The sequence below is a fragment of the Zootermopsis nevadensis genome, unplaced genomic scaffold (assembly GCF_977971745.1).
Source record: "Zootermopsis nevadensis isolate Lab colony 2312 unplaced genomic scaffold, Znev_1.0 Znev_ptg000037l, whole genome shotgun sequence".
NCBI lineage: Eukaryota > Metazoa > Arthropoda > Insecta > Blattodea > Termopsidae > Zootermopsis > Zootermopsis nevadensis.
The window spans coordinates 3245725-3270399 of NW_028259169.1; the positions used below are offsets into that span (position 1 = coordinate 3245725).

The 24675-nt window shown below is 36.4% G+C and overlaps 1 protein-coding gene and 1 long non-coding RNA gene across 26 annotated transcripts in view; both read left to right on the forward strand.

Annotated features, from left to right (window-relative positions):
- Positions 1-865: 865 nt before the first annotated feature.
- Positions 866-4958, forward strand: LOC147871832 (uncharacterized). Of its 2 annotated transcripts, XR_015538256.1 has the most exons (3): positions 866-1007; positions 2210-2349; positions 4401-4958. It is a non-coding gene; the product is annotated as an uncharacterized LOC147871832 (long non-coding RNA). The 2 variants fall into 2 exon arrangements; XR_015538255.1 differs by lacking the exon at positions 4401-4958 and having other exon boundaries at positions 2210-3229.
- Positions 4959-8407: 3449 nt separating this feature from the next.
- Positions 8408-24675, forward strand: part of LOC147871833 (uncharacterized) — a 64610-nt gene continuing 48342 nt past the window's right edge. For 15 of the 24 annotated variants that reach the window (XR_015538251.1, XR_015538252.1, XR_015538248.1 and 12 more), the window contains exons 1-10: positions 8422-8561; positions 11248-11407; positions 11673-11992; positions 13390-13520; positions 15042-15239; positions 17660-17760; positions 19934-20093; positions 20359-20678; positions 22076-22206; positions 23728-23925. The gene's annotated coding sequence lies outside the window, so the exon portion shown is untranslated. Of the gene's footprint in view, positions 8562-11247; positions 11408-11672; positions 11993-13389; positions 13521-15041; positions 15240-17659; positions 17761-19933; positions 20094-20358; positions 20679-22075; positions 22207-23727; positions 23926-24675 lie in introns of all 24 variants that reach the window. The other 9 variants (XM_087359991.1, XM_087360003.1, XM_087359992.1 and 6 more) reach the window with 9 other exon arrangements.

Genomic DNA, 24675 nt, shown 5'->3' on the forward strand with positions numbered 1-24675 from the left:
CTGAGGTCTTCCTAATGGCCTTATGAGGCATCTTATGAACACCAGATACCTTGTCACTAAGAATCCCAGTAAGAATGAAGTGTGCCACATCACCATTATTGCATCCTGTCACTCTACCTACTTACTTTTACTTTGTTCATTGCAGCAAGTTCTTACACAACTACAAATTATCAGCTACAGCATTTCCACAAGCAAGTCACAGACGTAATTTTTCCTATAGAGGCACTCTACATCATTATCAATTGGCCAACTAAGCCGACCTTCAACGCAATCGAATTAGTTCTTACTTTACGTCCTCCACACAAGGGAAAGATGACACACATAAATTCATCACACGCTCAAATAACATAACATTAACTTGCACGCTCTCGCAATATATGACAGAAGAAATGCAGTGGACAGAAGATATACACAATACTTACGCCATTATCTCGTACGCAGGGATGGCAACATCTGAAAAGCAGCGAACAAATCCCGGGATCGCGGGAGAATGAGGGATATTCGATGATCATTCTTTGCGTACTGTAACAGACTCTGCTGCCATCTACCGATCACGGGTCTGAAGTAGATCTACGTCGAAGCACACTCCATTGCACTGTTGTTTGAAATGCTACCTGAAATACCACTCCACAAATTGTAAAGCCATCAGCAGCAACGGGATTGCTGAATATTTTATTCGTGACGGTTTCTGCTCTAGTCTCTGCTGAAAATAATCAAATAAATAAAATTAAAAGACCATTATAGTTCTTACAGGATTTACCATTTAATTGTTTGGAATTAAATGCGGTATTTATATAACACTAAGCCAAAATGAGTGTTCAGTTTCACGGTGTTTTTTTTTGAGTTATGTGCACTTTTACGTACTGGACACATCTGGATGGAACTAAAACTCTACTCAGTAACTGTGGAGAAGAAGTCTTCTCAAAAAGTCATCAGTTATTTTACTGATGTAGAAAATTAACCTTTCCCTTGCTAACAAACTCCTTACATCAGCAACTGGTAATTTAGTAAGTAGACTTAGGACATATGACAGTTTTTTTTAGAAATTCAGTAACCATTTCTAATATTCTCAAGTTAACTGCAGTTCCTGATTCTGAGTGGTTGTATTACGTAGATGAAGGCTGTATTTCCAAAGAAAAAGGATCAACATTAAGATGAATGAAATGACGCAGATCAAATTAACCTATAAAAAAACTAGTACAGTTATGTGCAACACGAGCCCAGCAAAAATCTCAATGCAACCCACCAGCTACAATAAAACATCACACACAATACATTTATAATATTTACAAATTATTCAAATTAATTAAAATCACGCTTTAATAGAAAACTTGGGTAAGACAAGAAATGGAACGAAATCACAATCACAAAACTGTTATTCCTTTACATATAGCATATTCACTACATAAATTTAGGAATGCATCAGTTAGGCTCGGACAACACCTCTGGTAGCGCACGCAATCTTTTTCGATATAGTAACAGGGGATTTAAACGTCAATAATTTGAGGCTGCCAGTCAGAGTTGAGCTACGCAGTTCATGGTTTAACAATATACTACTGCAAAAGCCATGATGTGTGTCTGACAAAGGTTAACGACGAGTTTCTTAAAATCAGAGCTTATGAAAATATTGTGAGTTTTCAGGACACCTATAACAGAAGTGGCATTTTTTTTCAAAGTTTTATTAAACTGAATCTAAGGACTTAAATATATTAATTCAAGGCCTTGAATAAAGAAACGCCTAAATGAACCAAACTCTGCAAATATCAAAATTTGATATGGCTGTCTTCTGAGTTGAGTAGAAACTGACAGAAGGGCTTAGAGCCTCCTTCAACAGGGCTTTTGTTATGGAGGCAGTAAACTCTTCTGATATTTTGATCAATATCTACCACACAATATCCCAGAAGACAGCCATCACCATAAGAACCTTAAATGAAACCCAATGCCAAAACTGACTGACAAAATATGATGCAGGCGTACCATGAACTGATCCTACATAAATTATTGTTCCCAATAGTAACTCTCTATATACCTTTCATATTATCTGTCTCCGTATGACATATACTCAAGAGGAAGCTAACTCAATTCTTCAATAAGTAACAGAACATACTCATGCATCCATGCATGAGTATGTGTTTGTACGCATCAACTTACCTGTATCTCTTCTAATGGGCTTTAATCGGAGACATTTGGATGCTGCTTTTGTGTTTAGTTTGATGTGGGCGATGCGGACACTGGAACTGAGAATATGCCTCACCATGTTCTTCTCGTATCGGTAACTCTCGCCACGTCATACGCCGAAATGCCTCGTCTGCCATGATATATCACCTCCTGACCATCAGCAGCCCTGAGGTACTCTCTGTCAGAATTCTGATTACTACAACTGCTGAAGTTTGCTTTCTTTCAATTCTGTAACACACAATGGAATAGTTCTGTCAGCAAAATGTTCTATTTTTGTATTCCGATAAGTGGTGAAACTTCCGTCGTCTGTTCGCACGATAAAATAACTCTTAAGAATGAAAAAAAATTAGTGAGAAAGCCAGATAAAGCAAATCTTCACCCACATTTCGTCCGTAGTTCATACGTCTCATACTATTAGCCTTCCAGCAGACGTTCTGTAATTCTTGGGAAGTAAAAATCTCCTCTTCAATATATCTACAAGAAATATATATCTCACTTCAATACTATGATTAAATTTACTTTAAGGAAATAATTTGTTAACACCGAAATTAAAGTATTATTAGAAAACTCATCTGGTGTATTGGGAGTACACCTAAAGCACACTAGTGAAAATGTATTCCAGTCTGGAGAGGAAGGCAGTAAGTTCTTCAGAAAAACTGCAAGTTCCTTGCAAAATGGTGTTTCAGTACACATAACAAATACAATTATGTAAACTTATTTCATTCCTCTTAATCATTCTGCCAATTCTCACTAAACATTGTCAATATAATCTTCACAACTGACAAAGAATCATTAAATAAACAAAAAAAATATTAAATAACTTAGTGAAGGAAGCCACTGAGAACAGAGAAAACTGAAGGCATTTCCATATTTTCTCACTTACTTAAAACACTGTCAGAATCTCAGACTATAACACCAAATGATAAAATTATTAATGAACAAAGAATTTGACGAGACGTCCATGGAAGCGATCATGGCGTAACTGAAGGTACATATTTTTTAAAAAAAAAATCTTGTATCCAACATAAAAATAAACCATTTGTGAACGTTATCCTTTTTGTAATACGACCAGACGTCTACAACATAATACACTACATTAACTCTTATAACCATCAATATGCGTAAGAAAACAGCATTCTACTTGACAGAAATAATAACTATATATAACAAAAGGCTTCCAGTGATAATGTGTGAGGGTGTCTCGGAGTCGAAGCTTCTGAACCACCAAAGTTATTTCCGTCTCATCGGATAACTAAAGGAGCGCAAATGACTGGTCAGTGATTTCTTTCACAATGGGATAGTTGCCTTCGTGTTACGGTGAGACACGATTAAACATCTGCGATGACTACGTAACATATACCAAAGTCTTCTTACGCATATTTCTATAACCTGGTAATCACAGCGTCTCGATGGATTTATGGATGAGTAACTGGAAAATAAAATTATTTCGTGTAAGAATAATGAGAATTTCTTTCAAAGGTACAACATTTGTAACACACAAGTTTAATACCATCGATAATCTTTGTAAATGATAAGATGACGGTCCACGTACAATTAAGTTTATACAATGTATTCTCCCATTTTCCTACCAGTGTGACAGATTCTGTAAGCCTCCTATATGACTAATGCTTAAAAATTACTTTTCTGTTATTTATTATTTAATTTTAAAAAAATATGTGTGTGTTTCGTTTAATAAATTACACTATCACACAATATATTTTTTGGTGTGCGATGTTCTGTTTCATAAATCATAAAGGTCTCTTGTGATCGTTATGAAATTTTAAAAAAGCATCTCAGTTGTTTTTTTTAAAAAATATGCAGCTTGGCAATAAGAGAGTTTAAAATATGACGAATCAAAAACATTTATAACAGGAACACACTGTCATCAGAACAATACAAGCATACATCACAAAAAAACAGAAATATATATCTTCACATGATTTAAATTTACATTCAAAATATACTAAGTCTTGGTTGTTGCACACAATTATGAATTTAATTTGCTATGTTTTGTAGTAGTTAAATGATTTCTATGTTTAAACCGCAGGGCGGCAGCCTGGACACTGAAACAGAGGTTCCTTTCCACATTCCAGTCTTACGTGTCTCAAAAGACTTCGCCTGTATTTGTAAATATTTCCACATGCTGTACACTGGAAATTGATGGAACCACCTGGCTCCTGATTTGATCCAGACAGTCATTTGTCGTTTTTTTTCATTTCCAGAGAGAATAAGTGACTCAGCTCATCAGCCAATGGCATCTTTCAGTTTGGAAACCAAAGGTTACCAACAACAATATATTTTAACAGTAAACTCCCATATCAAATCTAAATAGAGTTAACTCCTGTACAAAACACTGAACTAAATTGAAGTTTGAAGGCTTTCACCTTGTTAAGGCTTGTGTTTATCATTTCTGGGGAAACTGGAAGTCTCCATCTCTCCTCATATTTTAGGGTTATGTATTATAAATTGACATTAGAAATTATAATTATGGAATTAAAAGTCTGTATATTTTTTTTTTTTTTTTTAAAATTCTGAAATGTGTCAATCAAGAGTTTATGTAAACTGACACCAGAAGAAAGATTACTGTCAAAAACAAAATTCTAGACTAAAATGTGTCAACTCATAACATGAAATATAGGCCAGGTAATACTTCATAAGTCCTTGCACACTTTTAAATTACAATAACTTTTAACAGAAGATGAGGGCACAATTAACACAGTTTATTCTGTCTCCCCAAATAGTTTCAGAGTTCTAAAATAAAGACATTTTATTTATTACAATATCTGATCTTTTGAAAACCACTTCCTTCAAATCTCTCTTATTTAAATCCCATATATAATGGATACAAAAATTGCAAGCCAAGTGATTAGCAATCGTGCTTCAAATTTGGGAGGTCCAAGGTCCAGATCTTGGTCTGAGACTGGTTATCCTAACTGAGACTTGCATACCTCATCCATCTGTCCAATTCATTATTCATTAGTACTGAATTGTCATTAAAGCCTTGAAATATTCTACTTTCAACATAAAATTATGGCACTGTAACTTTAAATGAGTGGCCCCTTGCATGACCAAACAATGTACTTGTAATAGCGACTCAAATAAACCCACAATGAAAATTCTATCTCTATATTGAAGTCACACAGCTTCTGCTACAGACTTAGCATATAAATACCCTGAGGCAGTAACGAAATATTAAATTCTTATGCTACAGAACAAATTTAAATAATTTAAAGGAAGAGAACTTACCTTCCCCCTTGACTTCATTCGTCGTCTTTGATTTGGATACATTTTCTGGGACAATCCCAGACTCTTCGGTTGATTTTATCTCTGGAGTTGCAATAACTTTCACAACTGGAACAGCTTTCTCCTCTGGGCTTCTTGTAAAATTAAGGACGACAAATTTATTTGTAGTATTCACAGTTTACAATTCTAAATGAGTCAGTAGGGAATTCAGTCACAAGGTAGCAAATAAATAACTTGATTTATTTAGAATAAAACCCAACAGAAAGACAGTTCACTTAAGGCAGAATTTGGTCATAAAAGCTTCGAAGTAAGGTTTCATAACACTGGAAATTGTCATAATAACTTTAAGGGGAAGGTAACAAACCACAACTAGCATAACTTAAGTTGAAAAGGTGAAAGCTTTTCCTTCACCTCTGTTCCTGACCTATGCAATGTTCATGTCTCCAGTACAACCTACAATAACCAATACGTTCTGTGTTTTAAATTCAAACTATAACACAATAAATTTCACTGTAATATTCTAAGACATATTTTGTCAACACATGCAAACTTTATGTAGTACTGCCAATTCTGTTACAAAAAATTCCAGTTCCAGGACAGATTTCGTGTACCTCACACAAGATGTAATTCATCCTGTACATACGTAACTATATATTATACAATGATATGTATAATCATTTATAGAATTAACACTTAAAACATGAATGTTTATTTCGTACGTAAGGTCACCATCCACTGTGACCAACGTGGTAAACGAAAGCATATATACTTTAGGGATAATGTCTCACTAAGTGAAATATCGCAAGACAACATATTGAGTTATATGAATTTCAGATATTCCACTTTGCCTATAACTGCTAGAAAATGTTTAGTTTGTGAAAGAGTTGCTTTGAAACATTAGTTAAAATAAAAGGAACTTCCATGCTTGAATGTTGGTAATGAAAGTAAATCGACAATCTGACCGTATAATAAAGCGTGTTATTAAGACATATGTTTTCACATTATGAAAAACATACATGTTACAGTACTTAAATTCCATCAGTGTGATATTGAGAATAGTTGCCGAATTAAGGAACAATAGTTTCAAATTTCACTACGATATTAGTTCCGTTCAAAATGGCTGCCTGTCTTTATTGATTAGAATAATGTCGTCGTAAAGTGATTCATATTATTTAGTACGTTACATTTGAAGAATGTTATTGTTATTCTTTTAGGTAACGATGCAAAGGACTTTTAAACCAAAGAAATGTTTATTGTGAGGGCTCTAGAGACGATACTCAGCGACCAAGATATAAAGTGGTAGCACCACTCCCGGTTGAAACGTGCTTGGTAAGTTGCTCGTTCTGTTTCGAATTATATTAACAAAATTTATTTAAAAATACTTTGATTGAACACAGTAAGTGGCGGTTATACTGTAAGTAGTTTTGCATTGCATGTAATTGAATAGTTGATATCTTTATGTCAAGTTTTCATTAATTGTAGTAGCTCTTAATCTTGGTTAATTTTCCTGATTAATTGTCATAACCTTACATTGTAGATACGAAACGAACTGAAAGGTGCAGGTCAGGATGCCCCTAATCCATCATCTGCCTTGCCATTACCAAAGAATGATGAAGCCAATATCATTACAGCAGAGAAATACTTTCTTCCATTTGAATTGGCATGTCAGAGCAGATTGTCTTCAGGTACGTAACTTGCGTGTTTTGCAAAGTACAGATTTTATTCTCATGCTACATACATTTGTAAATCAAACTTATTCATTTCAGAAACTCATAGCTTATGGACATTAAGCTGGAAATATTCCTGTTTCAGCTACTCCAGGAAAATATCTTATGTGTATGTTTCGGTGGCCCACAAACAGATGAAGGGGTTCAGTTACGAATGATAAAGGTAATAGAATTTATAAATTAAATAAATGTTTAAGTGTTGTGATCCATAACTGATGATCACTCATTGCCCTGATTATGGAAGCATAAGGAAAATATTGAGAAATATAGTTGTATTTACCATAGTAGAAATATACATTATACAGTCTTGCCAGTTCTGTTCTTTTCAATATTTTAACATTTTTACAATGTTATACCTGTACCATAAAAGCAACCTAGGAGTCAGTTACATTTTCTTGTTCTTCCTTAAGTCATCTCCACGCTTGTGGATAGTTCGAGAGGATTTTATTGTATAATAAAACTTGGTTATATATCATGTCACAGTAGCTGCTGGAGTTATTCTTAATTGTTTCAAATGAAGACTAAGGAAATGCTGTAATGATTTAGTAGATCATTTGATGAATCAAATTGTGTTATGTCAGCATATGAATACTAATAATAAGCTAATTTCAAGTTTGGGTGAGAAAGTGAGAGTCGGCGATGACCTTATTTTGATTTCTGTAGCTACAGAGCGATGTCTCGTAAGTCATTTTACAGTAGATCTTCTGTGACCATTTCTGTTGTATTTTGATGACTAATAATCAAACTGCCTTTTGAAACAACTGACACAGGATGTGATTTATATGCTACGAATCACATTAATCGATGGATATGATCCCCAATGCGGGGAATTGAACCTGATGATGGCCGCATTGGGCTGAAAATGCTGTTCTAGAGAAATTACATTGAACTGAGTGTGTGAAAAGTGACAAAGAAGGAAAACCAAGGAGTGAAATCTCATCAACACTTGTTTCTTTATAGAGCTGAGAAGTCATAAATGAAATCATTTTATAAATACAAATCAAGGAGTGATTTGCTGGGAATAAGAAACTGTCTTCACACTTGTCAGTAGTTACCAGTGCAGGATACAGGTTGCAGCACTCGCCTTGTCCATTAATAAGACCTTCGTTTCTTTGTAACGAGTTTAATGACGCACTCGTGGCTTCAGAACTATCCATATGGTCTTGTGTAATAACCCTGTAGTTAAGAGAGTCTTGGCTTACTTCAAGTCTGTTTCTATTAGGCGTCCAGCGTGGTTATTCAGAAGATGCTGTGTTGAAGCAGATGAACTTATAATGAATGGACCATCACCAGAACCTTCTGCAAGCAAACTGAAGCATAAACCGTCCGGACGTCCGAGGAGAGGCTCGCTCTCACGGAACGTCACATACGACAAACTGGAAAATGCACAAATGAATGGTACGTTAGAACGAGGTAGGTATTCGTGGTTGTTCTGAAAATAATTAAGAATTTGTTATTAAACGTGGTTAAATTACATGTGCATTTGCAAAGGCAGTCGACTGAATTTCGCGCTTACTGCATATATTATCTGATAGAAAAGTATTTGTTGTAACTCAAAATGAAATTATATTATATTACTTTGATGACGTGATGTCTCAGAACAGTACGAGCACATAAAGACATGTTTTAATTTGAAGAACGTGGAACTGCCTTTTGTCGCACGTTTAATATCAATCGTATTTCCGGTGTGGCACGGTCATAGGCCGAAAGATTGAAAAATTTTAATTTATATGCTTTATGACGTTAAGAGAACCGATGTGGTCATTTTATATAAAAAATATTATTTGTAACTAATTGAATTTATTTTAAAAAATTTGTTTTTATTTACGTAGTTACTGCACACAACATAAATTAATAATATTTGACTGATGCATTTTAAAAAATGTTTAACCATTGATATTATTGCTTTTGTTGATTCCTGTTTTTCAAATCTTTTATTGTTATTTGGCTCTTAATAAGAACTGTTCAAATTTTGGTGATATTTCATATGCGAAATTGTTACTTATTTACCATAATAGGTTTCTGTTCTTTGTTAAACAAATGTGTTTTGTCCTTTTTCATCTGGGTTTTACAACGGTGTACGAGGTTTGACTGTTTTGAAAGTAGGGAAGTCGGTTCAAGCTCTCGTGGCAGTTCGTTCTTAATCTGATCTTCTTTTGTGGTGATGTAACGTCTTTAAGACAAAGTAACTGCTTACGGTTTGAATTGAACAGACCGGTTTCCACTGTTGGATGTACTTGTAATGTAAGTCTTCTGGGTTGTGACACCGTGTAGTCTTATAAGTAATTAATAATGTCCCAGGGGAGCATATCACTTGTTAAAGATGGAATTCATACACATTTCTGCTCAGAAGGTGGAGGTGCTATGTTCCTCTGAACCCCTGTAAGGCTATAAGATTTTATAACCAGATGACTGCATTCCACATCTTTAATACCATGAGAATCTGAAATCTAGGCTGTGCTGTATCAACGAGCGTCTTGAGGAAGTAGCTTTAGTTTGGAGTTGGAGATGTTAAGAATCTCCAAAATACTATCAATGCTCCCTGCATCCATGCAGTTACATTGTCCAGAAAGGGGACCTAAATTGTTAGAAAATAATTATATAATTATATTTTGTTTATTTGAAACATGTTTTAGTACTGAATGTCATTGACACGTATGGTCTAATGGGTGCACAAAAGCAACGTAATTCGTTAATGGAACACGTGAATTTTGCTGCCATAGATTATGCATGTTTTCAAGTATGCTATACCTACAACACAATACATTGCTTATTTTATAGAGAATAATAATAATTTGTGCCTGAGATTTGAGTTTTTCATGGCAATGAAGATGGCAGTCATTGTCATAATTTGCATGAAAGTGTGTTAGAAGCCCACAATAATTAAATGTTATATTGTTACTAAAACGTGCTATTAAACATTAAGAGAATGCTTAAAATATTCTCAGAGAAATAATTTGGTTCACATTAAACATTGTTTATATGATAGCTGGGAATATTGTACAATGACATGACTGTCTCTCTGTGGGACTGTGGCTATTAACTGGACCATTGGCCACCCCCAGATGATACATGAATGAAAATGGAGCGTCAGTGAAATGATATTTGCAGGTAAAAACTGGAAAACTCAGGGAAAAACAAGTCCGAATGCAAATTTGTCCCCCACAAATCCCATATAGGCTGCCCTGGGCATGACCGTGAGCTTCACTGGTGAGAAGTCAGTGAATTATCACCTGTGCCCTGCCATGCCCGTCTCGGTATCTGCCTTACGTGTTGCATCCAGCATCTCGGCTTATAGAGACCGTGTGAGGCACAGACCGCGTTTGTTAGAGTCACAGTACATCAGACACAGTCCGACGGCGATCTGTCCTGCATGGCATCAGGTGGGGTGAAATTTGAAAAAAAAATTGAAATTTCTTCAAAATTTTCGAAAAATCAAAAAACGCTGGAAATTGTCCAAAGAGCGCACAAAACCGAAAATTTTTGAAAAATTCCACTTTCAAAATTTTTTCAAAAATTTCAAAATTTTTGGGTTTTGTGCGCTTTTCAGACAATTTCCATCGTTTTTTGATTTTTCGAAAATTTTTAAAAATTTTAAATTTTTTAAAAAATCAAAAAACGCACAAAACCAAAATTTTTTGAAAAATTCCACTTTCAAATTTTTTTCAAAAATTTTGGGTTTTTTGCGCTTTTCAGACAATTACCATCGTTTCTTGATTTTTCGAAAATTTTGAAATTTTTTTCAGAACTCTCACCAAGGGATGCATGCCAACCTCGGCGAATGCCTCACTATGTCTCTGCCGGACTCGTCCTCGATCCGTGTCTCTCTACTGCTTTCTGTCGCACATTTTGCAACATTTCACAGTTAGAACATCTCGTAGAATAACCTGTCTTGACTGTGACCTATGTAGCAGGTACTTCGAGAGCAACATTGACAAGTTTATTCGGTTCAGGATGTCTATTTCTTGTCCACCAATATTTCTGAATCTTGTCATTGCTTTTCGATAGGAAGGACAAAGTCATGGAAATAAGAGCTGAAAGTAGAATTGACATGTAATTGGAACTGTCAAATTATTTTAAAATATAAATTTTATCATAGATTCTTCTCTCGTGAACGTGATTCAAGCAATGGTCGTCTGAAGAAGGGAAGAACTCCAGATGGATGGATGGATAGAGATGTCAGTCCTGAGAGAAAACCAGTTGGCATGGGCCGCACTAGTAGACTACATGTGCGGACACCACGAGCGAGGGTCTCGCAGGTGAGCTTCTATACAATAAGGTTGTAATAAGAGGTACATGAAATATCCATTCGACTTCTATTTAATAAAAGGTTATGTTTTGGCTTCCTTATCCATCTTCAGGGCTTGTTACAGACGGTGTTTAATTTTGATATGACTTTTGTTCCTCTGTGTATAAAATTTCTCATGTACTGTCTCTAATTCTTTTGGTATTCTGCAGTTGGGGGGCTAAGCTGCCCTCTTATTCAGTTGTGCGTTACTTCATATTCTGCTAATTTTATTTCAGTAATAAATATAAATGAATTAACGAGTAAACAGATTGCTTTCGGATGGACTCGAGAATTATTCCACCTGCCATCCCAGACAGAAGTCCAAAAGTAATGTCTGTCCCAGCTGTCTCAGGAGCGGAATCTATTGGCAACGAGATATTCGACTCATCAACGAGTACTTCTGTGGTGTAAGGATCTTCCCTGGACAGGACCCGACTCATGTGTACGTGGGCTGGGTAACAACGCAGTATCACTTCTTCAGCAAGGATTTCAATCAGAGTAGTGTCCGCAAGGCTTCTGTTATGATTGTGGATGACGATGACAGAATTATTGAAAGGTGACAACATAATCCTCTGTGTTCTAATTTTCTTGCCACGTTCTGCAATAGCGATGGCTTACGTAACGTTACAAGTAACTATTTAAGTTTATTCCAATTAAAACTGAGCTGTTACGCATACGTAATTAAGTTTATAGTCTTTTGAATTTAGAAACATTGGAATGCTTTTCTTTTTTGTAAGGAAAGGTGGTCTTATGTTATTATTACACGGTTTTAGTTCACATGTGTACATCCCACTAATTATTTTAGATTCATTTTGTGTTATCACTAAATTTGGTATGTCTCTCATGCAATTAGAAGCCATACCAACTTTATACCCTCTAATTTCCCCACAACCAGTAATGCCATCTTGGCTGCGTTACAAACGTATGAGGTGGGATTCGTTACCTCGTTCACAAGACTCCTCCTCGTTGTTCACTGGTATTAATACTTTTTAGCTTTGAAATTATGAAATTTGAAAGCAAACTATTAAGTTTTGTTACGATAGCATCGATCGTCAGAGTTGCTACGTGGTCCGTGCTGACGAACTCTACGATGAAGTGACTCATGATTCATCAGGCAAAGGGGCATCACAGGGAATGTGACAGTATTAACAGAAAGTTTGTTTTTAACGATTAATAACAACAAAATAGATCCTTGACGTATTACAGTTTCACGCTTACGATTTCCCTTCATTTCCATAACGAATAAGGACATTTATTATTTCAGTAGAGTTTATTTTAAGAAAATTTGGGCAAAGTATAAGTATTTTTAAAATTATGATTGGAAATTGCTCATTCTCATAATCTAATCTGAAATTATCAAAATCTAGCTTTATGTAGAGAAAGAAGGATTTTATTTCTCTTGGTAATGAAATTGTTTGGCGTATGATACTTCTTTAATGTTCCGACGTGTAGTGTTTTCTAGCGTAGTATAAAAATTATAAAATGTTGGTCCCTTTACAGTATTTTTCTCCCTTATTATGCGGTTTGGGGTGAGACGTCCACAAACAAAATGGTGTCCCGGTGAGGTTGCCAAGATTGCAGCAGAAATAAATTATGTTTTTTTGAGGGAAATTGAAATATTTAATAAATCTGTGTATCTCCAACTGGACCAATTTAAAACCGACAGTGTTATGCTATGATGTGCATGTGTTTTGATAAAACAGCGTACGTCTCTTAAAAACCCATACAGGACGCTGAAGTAAAATACGCATTGATCAGGAAATTGTACTTTGTAACTTCGAACGTTTCTCAAGATATTGTTCACAAGAATTCTTATAATTGGAAGGAATGTTACGCGTATGTTATGCTATTATTAGATTCATATTCTGAAAGATATTGTGAATTTATTGATGTGTTTAGTGGGAAATGTGAACGTACTGTGTAAACTTCTCTTCTCCTACGTTGTTTTGATAGATGGTACCTGAAACATCTTTGTGGCAGCAACGAGCAAGGAAGTGTTGCAGATAGAGTTGGGTAGGACATCAACCACCCTGCCACTTTCAGCTGCACTGCTTCAGAACTCTGAGAGGCATGTTATACCACAGGTTAGGTTAGGTTAGGTTAGGTCTATATACACTAGTTGCTTTTAAGAGGTATCAAGTTTTAAGTCACATTACCAATTTCAAGTGATTATTATTATTATTCAGTGTTCTGTCTTACGACAGGTCCATTGCTCTGCCCAAACAGAGCTCTCCAGTTGTCCCTATTCTCGGCTTCTCGCTTTAATTCCTGGAACGTCATCTTTTTTCCTTGTTTAAGGTCGTCGGTTGGCTGTATCAGTCTTCTTCCCAGCCCTCGCTTTCCTTCAACCTGGCCTTCGATGATGTCACTCAGTAACCCATTCCTTCTCATAATATGTCCCAGCCAGTTGGCTTTCCTTCGTGTAATCTTTGCTCGTTGACTCTCCTCAATACTTCTTCGTTGGTCACTCGATCCGTCCACCTGATCTTCTCTATTCTTCTCCAACACCACATTTCAAAACTCTCCAGGTATTTCTGTTCCTTCTTCCTGAGTGTCCAAGTCTCTGCTCCATACGTAACACTTCACTAGTTTCTTCTTCATCTCCAAGCCCAACTTGCTAGTGAGAAGTATCCTCTTCTTGACGAAAGCTGCCTTGGCCATGGCTATCCTTGCTTTTACTTCCTTGGTGCATAGGGCGTCCGTCGTGACTATGCTTCCGAAGTACTTGAAATGCTCCACATTCTCCATCTGTTGGTTTCCAATTACAACGTTCAATGGTTCTGCTCTCGGTGCTATCCTCATTACCTTTGATTTTTCAATGTTGATTTCCATTCCATACTCTCTACCTGTCTCCACTAACTTGTCCATCATGTTCTGTAATTCCTCCTCTTCCTTTGCCAATACTACTAATTCGTCTGTATACTTTACAGTCTTTATCACTCTTCCTCCAATTTTGAAGTCTCCTGTTCCCTCCAGAGCTTCCTTGGCAAGTCATTCCCCGTACAGGTTAAAAAGCAGCATCCCTGTCTTACACCTCTACCTATCTCAATGCTGTTGGTGTCTCCTGAGTCCAGTCTCACTTTGACTTTTTGCTGCATGTACAGGTTTTCGATTAGTCTTCTATTTCAAGTGATATGCTGCATAAAATGAGTCGGCACTGTAAAGAGATGCAGACAGAAATTTAGTTACAGAACAAAACCAAGTACAGAATTTTGCACTAACATTTGCATAATTTATTTATATAATCTAGATTGTAGGGCATTTTTCAGATTCCTTCATTATTATTATATGTTTTGTGTGTTGTTACTTTAATACATACTGAGGAGATGGACAGGATTTTCTGTAACTACAAATGTGATATTTAACAGATACGTCATCCAATATTTTTTTAAACCTGGCTAAATGCGTTAAATTATTTTAATTTTCTATATTCTGACATAAAAGTCTGCAAAACATTATTATTTACCAAAGCAAAATAATGAATGTAATCAGTCACTTTCAGGTCTTATTTTTATACAGTTCCTTCAGAACATGTGTCCGTCGGCCAGAACTTTTGTGACCACATGCTTATTTTTAATAAATCATTGTTTCTCTCTTTTTTTAAGTTTCCACCAAGACTTAAAACCTCATCAGTGGGCACGAGTACCCAATCAATCTCTGCAAGTGCACGCCCCGAAGCTGTCAGACATTCGTGGTTGGAGTACGCTGTGTGAAGACGCTGTGTCCGTGTCGGCACTTCACATTCCAGAAGAAGACAGACGCATCGATATTTTGGAATTAATTGAGACGGAACGAATGCTGAGGTAAATGTGAACACCTCGTGACGGACGATAAATATTCATGATGCAGGACACACACGATCTTCCTTTCTGTTCACATTCGATACTATGACAGATAATGGGTACCAGGGGTCCTTTCCCCAGGAGTAAGGCGCGGCCAGGTCGTGACACTGACTACTTGCCTCCGTCTAGTGCCTGAGTTGAGAACGAGTGGGAGCTACACCTCCTCTCCCCCCCAAGCACCTACGTGGCCCGTAGCAGTTTAGCTTTACTTTTAGTTTTACAAAATGTTTAGTCTAATAGTTTGAAAATACCCCAAAGAAAACATTTTCTAAATTTGTCTCTCAAGAAATGACAATCTGAAAGACGTCGAATTTAAAAAAAAAGACTGCTTTATCTTTCGCAACCCACAATTTAGTAAGTGAATCTGGTGTCATTAATTTTAGAGCCTGTTACTGCGGTTGAAGGAACTTACGCACTGGAGATGATATTCTGGCAGGTTAACAGAATGGATGAAATACTAAAGCCCCTTGCAGCATAATTGATTATGGGATGATCGCCTTTCAAATTATAACCTGTACCTCGAGGAAAAACGTAATAGTTCGCCCAGCGTAACCCAGAAATCTGTAGCAAATAAGAGTCTTATTTGGCTAGAGAGCTCATTGCAGTTTCATTTCAAAGGTGACAGGATTACAGTTTCGTATGTAGAGAATCTGAGTATAAATATTGTAGTGTACGCGTTTCCGAAATATTTGCCTCGGCTGATTAATACCACTGGAATATAATAGAATTTCCTAAGAGGCTTTTGTCTTACGGTTCTCACGCCCACACTCTCACTTTGTACGCCGCGCTCCGCTACCAGTCCAATTATCGTGCAGCTCACGCCCTCTGTCTCCATGTGGACCAGAAACAACTATTATATGTCAGGGCCCTTGCGACAGGGTTTCTATGATCTGCTTCACTTGGAATCACATGCTACGGCGATGCGAGTAGTTCTTGCTGCTTTGCTCATCCTAATACTTATACGATATTAGTGCCATAATTAAATTTATAATTTTAAACTGTATTTTATAATAGTTTACGTAAACAGATTCTTCTCGTCGTTATTCAGATTATCCATTTTTAAGTGTTGCGTAATGTTTTTTGCGTGCTTGTCTTAAATTCATTGAATCCCATTCTGCTGTAATTAAAATGAATTTTAATTCTCATCTGTAAATTTTATATCAGTTCTGACATGGTGCTTTATCCTCCTTACGTATTTTTACGTACTTCAGACCTACAAATCTTCTTCAGATATTTACGACGAGAAATCCGAACACAAGATGGAAGAGAATTCACAGACCCCACAGCAGTAGAATCTTACTTCTGTAGTTTGACTTTGTAGACATTTCGTTGTGTTAAGTGTGCAAATAGGAATTGGAAGCAGCACAGCGCATAATTATAAAACATAACTTTGCTAATCTTTTACTAGTCTTGTGTTTTTCCATACGATTCTTATTTTGTCAGTGTCGAGTCTTAAAAATTTTGTGTTCATCTGTTTGGCCTAATTTGATTGTATATTCATAAGTTACTGTAGTATATGTTAATTAAATTTTGAGTTTTAGGTAATCACCTCAAGTAATGATTTTGTCTTTCGGGGAGGTTTGTAAAAATGAATATATCGTCCCGTTGGGTCCAGAGTTAAAGGAATTATATGAAGATCCTGCAATGGACCATAATCTGCGCTGCCTAAAAACAGAATCAGTTAAGACCACAGATGAATATGACAGACGTACATTTTTAAATTATTGTAAGAAGAATAGAAAATATTATTAGAATTCTGTTTTGCTAATAAAATGTTGTTAAACTTGTTGTACTCTGTGAAAAAAGAGAAAATACGTACACACACGTGCACGTAAAAACTTTATAATGCTGAATCAGGATTACATTTTTTTTGATATTGGGATTCGAATTTATTGAAGTCTGTGATGTGATTGGTTCTTATTCTCGCAGTTACAGTTGAATCCTGTTTGGATTAAAGCAACAAATTGGATAAAATATTTCTTAAACTGCATGTTTGAATACAAGTACAGTGATCCCTTGGTTCCACAGGGTCCCATTTTTATATTAATGATAAAAATTTTAATAAATGATATGTTTGTATCATATGGCCAATCAGATTGCTTCTAAGTCGAATATTTACGTATTCAATAAATTCAATTAAAGATAAAGATTTCTGTCTTCTGGGTTGTTGCGCCGTGTAGTCTGGTCGATGTTAACCAACGTTTCGGAGGTCATACTGCCTCCGTCATCAGGGCGATTAAGGATAGTTTTTGTGGGACCAGTTACAAGAGACTACTGCGTATAAATTGTATAAACTTGGGCATTTGTTGAATGGTTTGGTTCGATTTATTCTTTATAAAGAGCCGTGCGTGTACTGATGAAAATGTTCGATGTTATTTCAGGCCCTCGCTGAAACTGGTGGACCGTTCGTTGCTGGTTGAGGATGTTGTTAAGTCGCTGATCACGATTGATCCAGGGACTTGGGATGAATCGTTTCAGAAAGGTAATTTTTGTATGTGTATAATAATTTGAGATAAAAGCTGGGAAGAGAGAGCATTTAAATATTAACCTTTCTTGGCCTTGCATTATGGCTTATGTGCGTTCGAGCTGGCCACTAGCATACAACTAAACCATTAATGTTTTAGGTACGACATCTAAATTCCCGTGGTCTACGCGCGTGTATATAAAGTGATCCTTGTTACAAAATACAGTGTATTTATTGCATTTTTAAGCTTAGAATGTCAAATGAAAGCTCTGTTCTTGAGAATGAACCCATTTACCTGAACGTAGAGTTTTTGTAAAAATCTGTCTTTATATACGTAACTACTTTACATTTATTTTCAGTTATTTCAGGTTTCTTTAGCCCCGAACCCTCAGTTTTGTAGTCGTGTTGTACGACCTGACTGTTCGTGCCTCGACGCAGGGTCTGTGAAGTTATTTCTAGACTGAGTTAGCTGTATGAATAACTTTTGATCTTTTCCTGTCAATTCACGATACAGAAATGCCCACATTTTCCATGATGATTTGATATCTGAAATGAACTCTTATCACATTGGAGTGTTTAATATGGTCTTAAATAAATAAAAGAAACCTATTTCAGTGGTACACTAGGCCAGAATTTATCTGGATGGATTTCTTGTAAGAATTTTGACAAAATTTAATTATATTTGTTTAAATCTTGTCCGTCTAATCGCAATTTAAAATTTAAAATATTTAAAATACCATATGATGTTCTCTATCGAAACATTCGATTTACACTAGAACATCATTTTTTTCTCACGACGTGTTTCAGTTCTTAGATGAATTATCTTCAGGTGTATAAAATTAAAATTATATAAACTTGAACATAATTTCTAAAAATGCAACTTTTTTTATATATTATTGTATTTTAGTCAGATGTTTATCATATATCAATGATGTTCTCTTCCAGATTCCATTTTAATAACATATTCGAAGTTGTTCTATATATGTACGTCGTGTTTAATATGACTTTTTGTGTGGGTGAATGTTTTTGTATCAGCCAGAATTGAGAGTTCCAACTATCTGGAAGTATTGCCGTGTTTAAATTTTAAATTGTGATTAGACGGACGAGATTTAAACAAATATATATTTATCACAATATGACGCAAGTTTATCATCTCAAAAATTTAATTAAGAAAACAACGGAAGACAGGGCGCAGTCTGATGGGAAAATAATGAAGGTTGACAGCTTGCACGCATATGGTAAACAATATACTTACGATTCATCATCACACTCTTACTCTACTGTGAAATAATTCTGTCTCTAAATATATATTCACCTCGTAAGGTTCCATTTAAGGTTTGTTAATATCTGATTAATAGGAATATTACTCCTATGTTTCTTCTCAATCTGGGATAATAAGCTTGGTAATATTTTACGTCTTATCTGCCTGGATATTGTTATCCTCAGTGCAGCAGAAATCTTTTCTGTGATGCCAGAATAAATTTGAATTTGGCCCACGAGGCTTCATGAATTTAAACTCCCGACCACCAATAGCCATCGTACTCACAGGCGGTTTACGAAGATATAATAATTTGAGATACCAGTATGTCGGAGAAAGATGTGGACAGTAAAGTAGTGGCTGGAATTTAATGGCTTGAAACATTTTTGATTTTTCGAAAAATTTTGAAAAAAAATGTAAAAAATCAAAAAACGCTGGAAATTGTCCAAAAAGCGCACAAAACCAAGAAATTTTGAAAAATTCCACTTTCAAAAATTTCAAAATTTTTGGGTGTTGTGAGCTTTTCAGACAATTTCCATCGTTTTTTGATTTTTCGAAAAATTTTGAATTTTTTTTTCAAAACTCTCACCAAGGGATGCATGCCAACCTCGGCGAATGCCTCACTATGTCTCTGCCGGACTCGTCCTCGATCCGTGTCTGTCTACTGCTTTCTGTCGCACATTTTGCAACATCTCACAGTTAGAACATCTCGTAGAATAACCTGTCTTGACTGTGACCTATGTAGCAGGTACTTCAAGAGCAACATTGACAAGTTTATTCGGTTCAGGATGTCTATTTCTCGGCCACCAATATTTCTGAATCTTGTCGTTGCTTTTCGATAGGAAGGACAAAGTCATGGACATAAGAGCTGAAAGTAGAATTGACATGTAATTGGAACTGTCGAATTATTTTAAAATATAAATTTTATCATAGATTCTTCTCTCGTAAACGTGATTCAAGCAATGGTCGTCTGAAGAAGGGAAGAACTCCAGATGGATGGATGGATGGAGATGTCAGTCCTGAGAGAAAACCAGTTGGCATGGGCCGCACTAGTAGACTACATGTGCGGACACCACGAGCGAGGGTCTCGCAGGTGAGCTTCTATACAATAAGGTTGTAATAAGAGGTACATGAAATATCCATTCGACTTCTATTTAATAAAAGGTTATGTTTTGGCTTCCTTATCCATCTTCAGGGCTTGTTACAGACGGTGTTTAATTTTGATATGACTTTTGTTCCTCTGTGTATAAAATTTCTCATGTACTGTCTTTAATTCTTTTGGTATTCTGCAGTTGGGGGGCTAAGCTGCCCTCTTATTCAGTTGTGCGTTACTTCATATTCTGCTAATTTTATTTCAGTAATAAATATAAATTAATTAACGAGTAAACAGATTGCTTTCGGATGGACTCGAGAATTATTCCACCTGCCATCCCAGACAGAAGTCCAAAAGTAATGTCTGTCCCAGCTGTCTCAGGAGCGGAATCTATTGGCAACGAGATATTCGACTCATCAACGAGTACTTCTGTGGTGTAAGGATCTTCCCTGGACAGGACCCGACTCATGTGTACGTGGGCTGGGTAACAACGCAGTATCACTTCTTCAGCAAGGATTTCAATCAGAGTAGTGTCTGCAAGGCTTCTGTTATGATTGTGGATGACGATGACAGAATTATTGAAAGGTGACAACGTAATCCTCTGTGTTCTAATTTTCTTGCCACGTTCTGCAATAGCGATGGCTTACGTAACGTTACAAGAAACTATTTAAGTTTATTCCAATTGAAACTGAGCTGTTACGTATACGTAATTAAGTTTATAGTCTTTTGAATTTAGAAACATTGGAATGCTTTTCTTTTTTGTAAGGAAAGGTGGTCTTATGTTATTATTACACGGTTTTAGTTCACATGTGTACATCCCACTAATTATTTTAGATTCATTTTGTGTTATCACTAAATTTGGTATGTCTCTCATGCAATTAGAAGCCATACCAACTTTATACCCTCTAATTTCCCCACAACCAGTAATGCCATCTTGGCTGCGTTACAAACGTATGAGGTGGGATTCGTTACCTCGTTCACAAGACTCCTCCTCGTTGTTCACTGGTATTAATACTTTTTAGCTTTGAAATTATGAAATTTGAAAGCAAACTATTAAGTTTTGTTACGATAGCATCGATCGTCAGAGTTGCTACGTGGTCCGTGCTGACGAACTCTACGATGAAGTGACTCATGATTCATCAGGCAAAGGGGCATCACGGGGAATGTGACAGTATTAACAGAAAGTTTGTTTTTAACGATTAATAACAACAAAATAGATCCTTGACGTATTACAGTTTCACGCTTACGATTTCCCTTCATTTCCATAACGAATAAGGACATTTATTATTTCAGTAGAGTTTATTTTAAGAAAATTTGGGCAAAGTATAAGTATTTTTAAAATTATGATTGGAAATTGCTCATTCTCATAATCTAATCTGAAATTATCAAAATCTAGCTTTATGTAGAGAAAGAAGGATTTTATTTCTCTTGGTAATGAAATTGTTTGGCGTATGATACTTCTTTAATGTTCCGACGTGTAGTGTTTTCTAGCGTAGTATAAAAATTATAAAATGTTGGTCCCTTTACAGTATTTTTCTCCCTTATTATGCGGTTTGGGGTGAGACGTCCACAAACAAAATGGTGTCCCGGTGAGGTTGCCAAGATTGCAGCAGAAATAAATTATGTTTTTTTGAGGGAAATTGAAATATTTAATAAATCTGTGTATCTCCAACTGGACCAATTTAAAACCGACAGTGTTATGCTATGATGTGCATGTGTTTTGATAAAACAGCGTACGTCTCTTAAAAACCCATACAGGACGCTGAAGTAAAATACGCATTGATCAGGAAATTGTACTTTGTAACTTCGAACGTTTCTCAAGATATTGTTCACAAGAATTCTTATAATTGGAAGGAATGTTACGCGTATGTTATGCTATTATTAGATTCATATTCTGAAAGATATTGTGAATTTATTGATGTGTTTAGTGGGAAATGTGAACGTACTGTGTAAACTTCTCTTCTCCTACGTTGTTTTGATAGATGGTACCTGAAACATCTTTGTGGCAGCAACGAGCAAGGAAGTGTTGCAGATAGAGTTGGGTAGGACATCAACCACCCTGCCACTTTCAGCTGCACTGCTTCAGAACTCTGAGAGGCATGTTATACCACAGGTTAGGTTAGGTTAGGTTAGGTCTATATACACTAGTTGCTTTTAAGAGGTATCAAGTTTTAAGTCACATTACCAATTTCAAGTGATTATTATTATTATTCAGTGTTCTGTCTTACGACAGGTCCATTGCTCTGCCCAAACAGAGCTCTCCAGTTGTCCCTATTCTCGGCTTCTCGCTTTAATTCCTGGAACGTCATCTTTTTTCCTTGTTTAAGGTCGTCGGTTGGCTGTATCAGTCTTCTTCCCAGCCCTCGCTTTCCTTCAACCTGGCCTTCGATGATGTCACTCAGTAACCCATTCCTTCTCATAATATGTCCCAGCCAGTTGGCTTTCCTTCGTGTAATCTTTGCTCGTTGACTCTCCTCAATACTTCTTCGTTGGTCACTCGATCCGTCCACCTGATCTTCTCTATTCTTCTCCAACACCACATTTCAAAACTCTCCAGGTATTTCTGTTCCTTCTTCCTGAGTGTCCAAGTCTCTGCTCCATACGTAACACTTCACTAGTTTCTTCTTCATCTCCAAGCCCAACTTGCTAGTGAGAAGTATCCTCTTCTTGACGAAAGCTGCCTTGGCCATGGCTATCCTTGCTTTTACTTCCTTGGTGCATAGGGCGTCCGTCGTGACTATGCTTCCGAAGTACTTGAAATGCTCCACATTCTCCATCTGTTGGTTTCCAATTACAACGTTCAATGGTTCTGCTCTCGGTGCTATCCTCATTACCTTTGATTTTTCAATGTTGATTTCCATTCCATACTCTCTACCTGTCTCCACTAACTTGTCCATCATGTTCTGTAATTCCTCCTCTTCCTTTGCCAATACTACTAATTCGTCTGTATACTTTACAGTCTTTATCACTCTTCCTCCAATTTTGAAGTCTCCTGTTCCCTCCAGAGCTTCCTTGGCAAGTCATTCCCCGTACAGGTTAAAAAGCAGCATCCCTGTCTTACACCTCTACCTATCTCAATGCTGTTGGTGTCTCCTGAGTCCAGTCTCACTTTGACTTTTTGCTGCATGTACAGGTTTTCGATTAGTCTTCTATTTCAAGTGATATGCTGCATAAAATGAGTCGGCACTGTAAAGAGATGCAGACAGAAATTTAGTTACAGAACAAAACCAAGTACAGAATTTTGCACTAACATTTGCATAATTTATTTATATAATCTAGATTGTAGGGCATTTTTCAGATTCCTTCATTATTATTATATGTATTGTGTGTTGTTACTTTAATACATACTGAGGAGATGGACAGGATTTTCTGTAACTACAAATGTGATATTTAACAGATACGTCATCCAATATTTTTTTAAACCTGGCTAAATGCGTTAAATTATTTTAATTTTCTATATTCTGACATAAAAGTCTGCAAAACATTATTATTTACCAAAGCAAAATAATGAATGTAATCAGTCACTTTCAGGTCTTATTTTTATACAGTTCCTTCAGAACATGTGTCCGTCGGCCAGAACTTTTGTGACCACATGCTTATTTTTAATAAATCATTGTTTCTCTCTTTTTTTAAGTTTCCACCAAGACTTAAAACCTCATCAGTGGGCACGAGTACCCAATCAATCTCTGCAAGTGCACGCCCCGAAGCTGTCAGACATTCGTGGTTGGAGTACGCTGTGTGAAGACGCTGTGTCCGTGTGGGCACTTCACATTCCAGAAGAAGACAGACGCATCGATATTTTGGAATTAATTGAGACGGAACGAATGCTGAGGTAAATGTGAACACCTCGTGACGGACGATAAATATTCATGATGCAGGACACACACGATCTTCCTTTCTGTTCACATTCGATACTATGACAGATAATGGGTACCAGGGGTCCTTTCCCCAGGAGTAAGGCGCGGCCAGGTCGTGACACTGACTACTTGCCTCCGTCTAGTGCCTGAGTTGAGAACGAGTGGGAGCTACACCTCCTCTCCCCCCCAAGCACCTACGTGGCCCGTAGCAGTTTAGCTTTACTTTTAGTTTTACAAAATGTTTAGTCTAATAGTTTGAAAATACCCCAAAGAAAACATTTTCTAAATTTGTCTCTCAAGAAATGACAATCTGAAAGACGTCGAATTTAAAAAAAAAGACTGCTTTATCTTTCACAACCCACAATTTAGTAAGTGAATCTGGTGTCATTAATTTTAGAGCCTGTTACTGCGGTTGAAGGAACTTACGCACTGGAGATGATATTCTGGCAGGTTAACAGAATGGATGAAATACTAAAGCCCCTTGCAGCATAATTGATTATGGGATGATCGCCTTTCAAATTATAACCTGTACCTCGAGGAAAAACGTAATAGTTCGCCCAGCGTAACCCAGAAATCTGTAGCAAATAAGAGTCTTATTTGGCTAGAGAGCTCATTGCAGTTTCATTTCAAAGGTGACAGGATTACAGTTTCGTATGTAGAGAATCTGAGTATAAATATTGTAGTGTACGCGTTTCCGAAATATTTGCCTCGGCTGATTAATACCA